Source organism: Myotis brandtii, unplaced genomic scaffold, assembly GCF_000412655.1.
Source record: "Myotis brandtii unplaced genomic scaffold, ASM41265v1 scaffold931, whole genome shotgun sequence".
Classification (NCBI taxonomy): domain Eukaryota; kingdom Metazoa; phylum Chordata; class Mammalia; order Chiroptera; family Vespertilionidae; genus Myotis; species Myotis brandtii.
Window position 1 is genome coordinate 609854 of NW_005371843.1, and position 6863 is coordinate 616716.

Genomic DNA, 6863 nt, shown 5'->3' on the forward strand with positions numbered 1-6863 from the left:
CGGCTCCCTGCCGGGAGCGCCTCCCCGAGCCTGCAGCGGGGAGTGTGCGGGTTCCTGGAGAGGATGCTTGAAAATGGAGCACTGGGGCGAGCCCGAGGGGTGGGGGAGGAAAGGAAGATTTCATAGAAAGAGACCAGCGACCAGAACGTCTCTCCCCGCCTACCTTCGACCCTCCCTCTGAGGCCCAATGTTTTTATTTCCCTACCAAGCATTTAAACAGATCCCTTAATTCCGACATGGCCCATCCGTTCTTTTTTCTTCCCCCAAGTAGAGACCCCACGAATAAAGAGGAAATATTACAATCAAGGGGACTGGCCCCATTATTCTGTCTCTGTGTGCTGAGAGAAGACACCTATTCTAAATCCTCATTATCTACCTGCGCATCCTTTCCTCGCAATCTGAAGCCCCTTGTATTCTGTAAAAAGTCTATTCTGTACAAAGCTTCCAAGAGATCCAATCACAGCGAGGTGGGGGTGGGGGGAGACTTTCTAATGGCTGAGGAGAAACTGGTTAAGTTTATCCTTGTTAGTCTCTTTTGGTGAAGGTGGTGGTGGTGGTGGTGGTGGTTTTTAAGACACCCCTTAGTGATGGATGACTAGTAGAACTGTCCCACCTGTAGAAGGGAAACGAAGCAGGAAATGACCTTATTTGCAATTAATGCAAGATGGTTGGTCCTCCCCTCAAATGCCCTTCCATACCCCAGCCCCAAGCTCTTGCTACTTTCATACAGCAATTCTGATGAGGACCTGCAGTCCCCCTAGAGGTCTTTCAGGACCACATTCATGTGCTAGGCTCCCAAACAGCATTTCTGGTCAAAGCCAACCTCCCTGGCCTCTGCCCTGAGTTCTGCCTTCCTGAGACAGCCTCCCACCACTTTCCCTTGCTGAAGTCGAGGGGCCTGGCCAAGCTGGACAAACAGTTGCCTAGGGCAGCAAGCTGTTTAGGGATTGTTTGTTATGGGAGTGACTGAGCTGGGGACACACACTTCCCAGTTCCCCTCGGGCTGCAAACAACTCCAGTGGGCGTGGACAAAGACCATGGTTAGAACAAGTCTGGGTGAAATGATCAAGTGGAAAATTTTAAACATTTGTTGTTTCAGATTTGTGTTAATAAAGTGGGGAAGGGGCATGGGTGGGGCATTCCTGTACATTCCTGAAGCCTCTCCTTATTGCTGACATGCCAAGGATGAGGTAGCTTTTCCAGATTTGACTTGCATCCCCACACAACGTGGAGACGCCTGGGACAGAAATGAGAATTCAGTCATCTTCTAAATACGATGACAACAATGCAGATAAATGCGAACCACATGTGACCCAGGGCTTCCCCAACCCCCAGCCACTGGTGGCTGAGAGCAGCCATCCAAGGCTTCCTTCTGTTGAGATTAGGACTTAGATTATCTGGGCCCTATGGACGTTGGGGCTGTGGGGATTGCAGCCCCTCTAAATCCAACCAGTTGTCCTGTGTGACCTTAGGGGGAGCCGGCGACTGTCCTTGCTCTTTTGCGTTCTCTTCCTGCTTTGGAACATGTTTCTTGCCTTGGCTAACTATTGCTGATTCCCTCATCCCACGCCCCGGTGCGCCCCAGCCCTGCTCTCACATTCCACAGTGGTGCATATTGTGAGAAAAACTTCAGCACTGAAAATTAGAGGAAACTTGGAATCAGACCCCAGTTCTGTCATTTACTAGTGCCTTGGGCATGTGGCTCAATCTCACTGAACCTCCGTTTCTCAAGGAAAAAGTCAGAATAATACTTTTCTTCCCAGCCTCTTTGAATCTGTAAACTGGGATTTGCTCTGCCTGTGTAACATTTTTAGCCTAAGTTCCCCATTTCAAAATACAACTGGAATCTAAAGTAGCCCCTACAATTGCATCTCCCTCTGTTTTATTTTCTTCCTAGCCCTTCTCATTAGCAGGAATCTCGTATTTGTTTGCTGGTTTACTGTCTGTATTTCTTCCCTAAAGAGAGCTCCCTGAGAGCAGGAGCCTTGTCTGCCTTACTCACTCCCAAATCCCCAAGGCCCAGGGTAGTTCCTGACACTTAGACGGAGCTCAATCACTGATTCGAATGAATGAACAAATTACTAAAATTTGGCTTCCCCACTGCACTTGATCATGCTTGAAAAGAAAGACCCCGGGGTCATCTCCCAAAACAGGACTGAGTCTCCTGTTCTAGTGGAAATATTACTAGCCAAGAATATCTTCACAGATGGCAAATCAGCCCATCATAAATGCTCTAACAAATGTTAGATCATGATTTCCTTTGTTCAAAGCCATCAAAGGACCTCTGTCTCTCCTTGTCAGACCACTTTTACATCATTTCCTGCCGGTAACTCTCTCCCTCCAGCCCAGTTTATTCACCCTTCCCTAGGCAGGTTGGTTTCCTTGCTGTCTCTCAGGCATGCCAAACATGCCCCTGCCTCAGGGCCTTTGCACACACTTGCCTCTGCCAGCATCTACATGACACACCTGCTCACTTCCTTGAAGTCTCTTCTCAAATGCCACCTTACTATTGAGGTCTTCTTTGACCACTCTAAATAAAATAGCAAATCCTCCCCCATCTTCCTATCCCCTCATCCCGCTTTATATTTTTCCCTAACACTAACCAATGTCTGACATACTATATATTGACTGGTTAATTTATTAATTACATCTAGACTGTGAGCTCCATGAGGCAAAGACAAGGTCTTTTTGTTCCCTACTATTCCCAGCACCTATAACAGTGCCCATTACTAAATAAGTATTGTATTTATTGAAGTAATTGATTAATTTGATCCTATTGTTGGTAGGACAAATAGAGAATATTCAAGGCTAGAATTTTACTTTATGAGAGAGAGAGAAAGAGAGAGAGAGAGAGAGAGAGAGAGAGAGAGAGAGACTAAAGTTATCCCAGTGACTCAAGCCTTGCTTAATTTCCTTTTCCAGGAGTAATTCTTCCCCAGGGCTGATTAAAGACCTGAAAACAGTATGGCACACACAAAACCCAGAAGATGTAGATTTTCATCTTGTCTCTGCCATTCACTCTATAACCTTGAATGGGTCACTTCACCTTCCTCAACTTTGGATTGTCACTGGTAAAATTGGGAGTAACTATAACATAACATATATTGTGGTCAGCTAGCACTGGGTTAGTGTGAGAATCCAGTGAGGACGAAATGGGTAATACATGTGAAGGCCCTTTGCAGTCCGCAATGCACACAGCAAATGTAGGACGTGACTGTCACACTGTTAGACAAATATGGTCACAAGGGCATGAGATCACGTTTGTAAGTCAACAGCATTACATACAAGAAATATCACCCACCAAAAATACACAACAGTTTCCAGATGCTTAACAGACTCTGGAATGGTCATAGACTGTTGTCAGCAAACAGGAAAAGGAAAGAAGGAAAATTCACCAATGGACAAAAATCAAAGAAAACTTTGAATGTATAAGGCACCAAAGGCACACATGCTTTTCAAGGGCCTACAATTATATTTGCTGTATTTGGATTTATTCCAAAATGTGGAAACAAAGTATTAAAATTAACAAATGTTTAAATTCTCTAAAATGTAACTCTAGGTTGACTGGCAAGGCAATCCAATCTTCATAAAGTTATACAAGATTTTTATTTGATGTGGGCATCAAATAAAACATTGCAGTGTTTTGATGACATGTGATGGGTTCTCTAATGGTGAGAGGATCCCTGGGTCCTGGAAAGGCTGGGAAACTCCGCTGATTGGTTGTGCAAGGTGGGGAAAGACAAGGAGGCCAAGGAAAGTTGGGACATCATGGAGGATGGAGAGAGTCCCAAGCGGGAGACAGAAGCATGGTTTCCAGTTCCTTCTCTGCCAGGAACTCAAGGAAACCTGGAGCAGCTTGCTTCTGAATGTCAGGCCTTGAGGGTTTCCTTAGAAAAAAATGCAGGGTGGGTCTTGGTAATACCGTGGAAATAGTCAAGGATGTCCTGTTTAGACCAAGGGGACAGAGGAAGAGAGGTACTCAGGAGGCAGGAAGAAGAAACTCCAGAGAGAAGGGAGGAAGACTAGAGTGGAAGTGAGGGCCTCTATCAGGCCTCGGCAGGCCAGCCAGGCAAGAAAGCCAGCCAAGGGCGAAATGAGGACAATTCTCCATGGATGTGTCAAGTCCTGAGCCAGGTACTTTATATCCATTGTCTCTGTGACTCTCACAAGGTTCCTAGGACACAAGTACTATCCTTATCCCGTGTCACAAATGGCGAAACAGAAACTCAATCCTGGGAAGGGGCTCCTGACAATTCATTTATTCATTCCCGGAACAAATGTTTATTGAGCAGCTACTCTGTATAAGGCATGGAGAGTATCTGTCTACAGTCCTTTGTCATTGACAAAACACTTGCAGGAGAAGAATTTTGCTTGAGTGTCATCAGAGCCCTGAGAGGGAGGAAGAGTATATTATCCCTATTTTACAAATGAAGATATAAGGCTCCAATTAAGGCTCCAGGTCAGGCCTTCTCAACCTGGGCACTATTAGCACGTTGCTCAGCAAAATTCTCATCACTGTGGGATGCTTAGCCACATCCTGGCCTCTCCCCACTCCCCGCTGCATCTTTGGTTGTGACAGCAAAACTGTGTCCAGACATTGCAAAATGCCCCTCAGAGACAAAGTCACCCCTGCTTAAGACCCACTAATCTAGTTAAATGACTTACCCAAAGTCAGCTGATTTTCAAGTGGAAAATTTAGATTTTGACCCTCATCTTTTGACTCCATGCCAGGACTTGCCACAACACTGCAGCTTCCTTTAGAGAATCTAATTTCTCTCTCTTCCACAGGCAGGCTGGTCAAAAAATCTCATAGACATTAAGAAGATTAAGAACATAGCCTATGCAAGGCACTATTCTGGGCACTGGGGACCCATGGTATGAAAAATAGATGTCTGCTCTCATGTTAATGGGGGAGATAATAAACTAACAAATAAGCAAGATCATTTTAGATAGTTTTATGGAGAAATTAAAAGGATAATGGTATAGACTGGGATAAGAAGGAGCAGGGAGGCTCACTTTAAATAGGATGGTCAGGGAAGTTCTCTCTCCAGAGCTGAAATTTCACCTGATGTCTGAATGATGCTAGAAGAGCTCTGGGAAGAGTGGGCCAGGCAAAGGGTCCGGTCACTACAAAGGTCCTGAGGCAGAAGTGAACTTGAAGAAGGAGAACAGTGATTTCAAACTTCAGCAGGCATCAGAATCACTATAGGACTGGTTAAAACACAGATTGCTAGGGCCCTCACCCAGTGTTTCTGATTCGGTAATTCTGTGTGTGACCCAAGGCCTTGCATTTCTAACTTTGCAGCTGATGCCGATGCTGCAGATCTAGGGACCGAACTTTGAGGCCCACACTTTGAGGACCACTGAGTTGCGGCATCACCAAAGGCATACTGTTTCTGGAGGGTGCTGAGTGCAGGGAAGAGGGGCAGGAGATAAGAGCAGAGAAGCTGTGGGAACGTTACATGCCCTGGCTCTGCAGGCCAGGCCGAGTGGTGGGATTTCATTTCAGGGGATTCTAAGCGGCGCAGTAATATGACTTTTTAACAGCTCCCTCTAGTAGGGCAAAAGTGAAAGCAGGGAGTCAAGTTTAGATATCTAGGTCATATTTTTGACCATCTTTGTTCCTCACAGAAACAACTATCCTAAGGCAGGGAGAGAAGGGAAACTTCAGGTGCTGCTTTCCTGCTGCAGAAACGATGTCCATCGGAGTCAAGCCAATAAGCCCTAGTCACTGGACAATTAGCCTATGATGGCGAATTAGGCAGGATAGCTTGTCTTAGTATTTGTCAAAACTGCACATTTACATTGAGAATTCTCTCTATGATCTTAACTCTAGTGTTTTACAGATTGACATTTTTACGACATTAATTCTCATGCTTGATATCACCCAAGCTATGTCTTTTTTGTGTGTGCTTATCAAGTTGGTACTGGCTGCTATTTTCAGTGACAGGACACTCCCTGGTGAGTGTTTTCTAAGGGACAAATGGTGACAAAGAAGTTGCCCTTAGCTAAGCCTGCAATCCTAGGAGTCTTATAAAAATTTTACTGACCCCTGGTGGAAGGCACAGGTGCGCCACCCTACGTGCTTGTGTGGGTAGCTTCTGTTTTCTCCAAAGACTTGCCTTCTTTTAACAATTCATGTGCCACACAGCTCCTGCTCTCTAAGGACTCAAACTTCTGGAGGAGAAACAGACCTGGAGAGAAGTAATAAGCATAGAACTGGCTCTGTGGTATAATTTCACAGAGGAGGAAGTGGTTAAATTTGTTAAATATGTGTGGGTCCTATTAGCATGTAGATCCATTTATAGATGAGTAACTGAGAGAAAATGGGAAGTGAAAATGTCAAGTATTGAAGGTGATGAAACCAGGAAATCACCCACAATGCAAGCCGATTTTTCATTAGATAGTCACACCTTTTATTATGTAATAGTCTATCAATGCTCCCTTGACATTCTTTTTCTTTTTTAACTTCTGATACCCAGTAGAATCAAGTTTGTCTTATATGCTACCCACTGAACATTTTTTATCCTCTGGCACTGCTGTGCTACTATGGTACAATAATTATTGATGCTCACAATGACAATCAGAGACCCTGCAGAATTTTAAGGTACCTGCCAACTCACTTGAGGAAAGTTAAACCACATAAAGTCCTATTTTAGTGGTTTAAGTGTATTTCATGATTGTCAAAATTATTTAAAGTCGGTGATTCGTGTATCGGCTATGGGGTAACTTGCTATTAGCATGATGATAAGGTGGACTACAGAGCTAGTTATCCAAATGATCCCTGGATGGTCCAAGGCTGTTGCTTTGATCAAATTTCCTCTGTTTCTATGAATCCTGGATTTTGGGGGTTTTACGAGGAA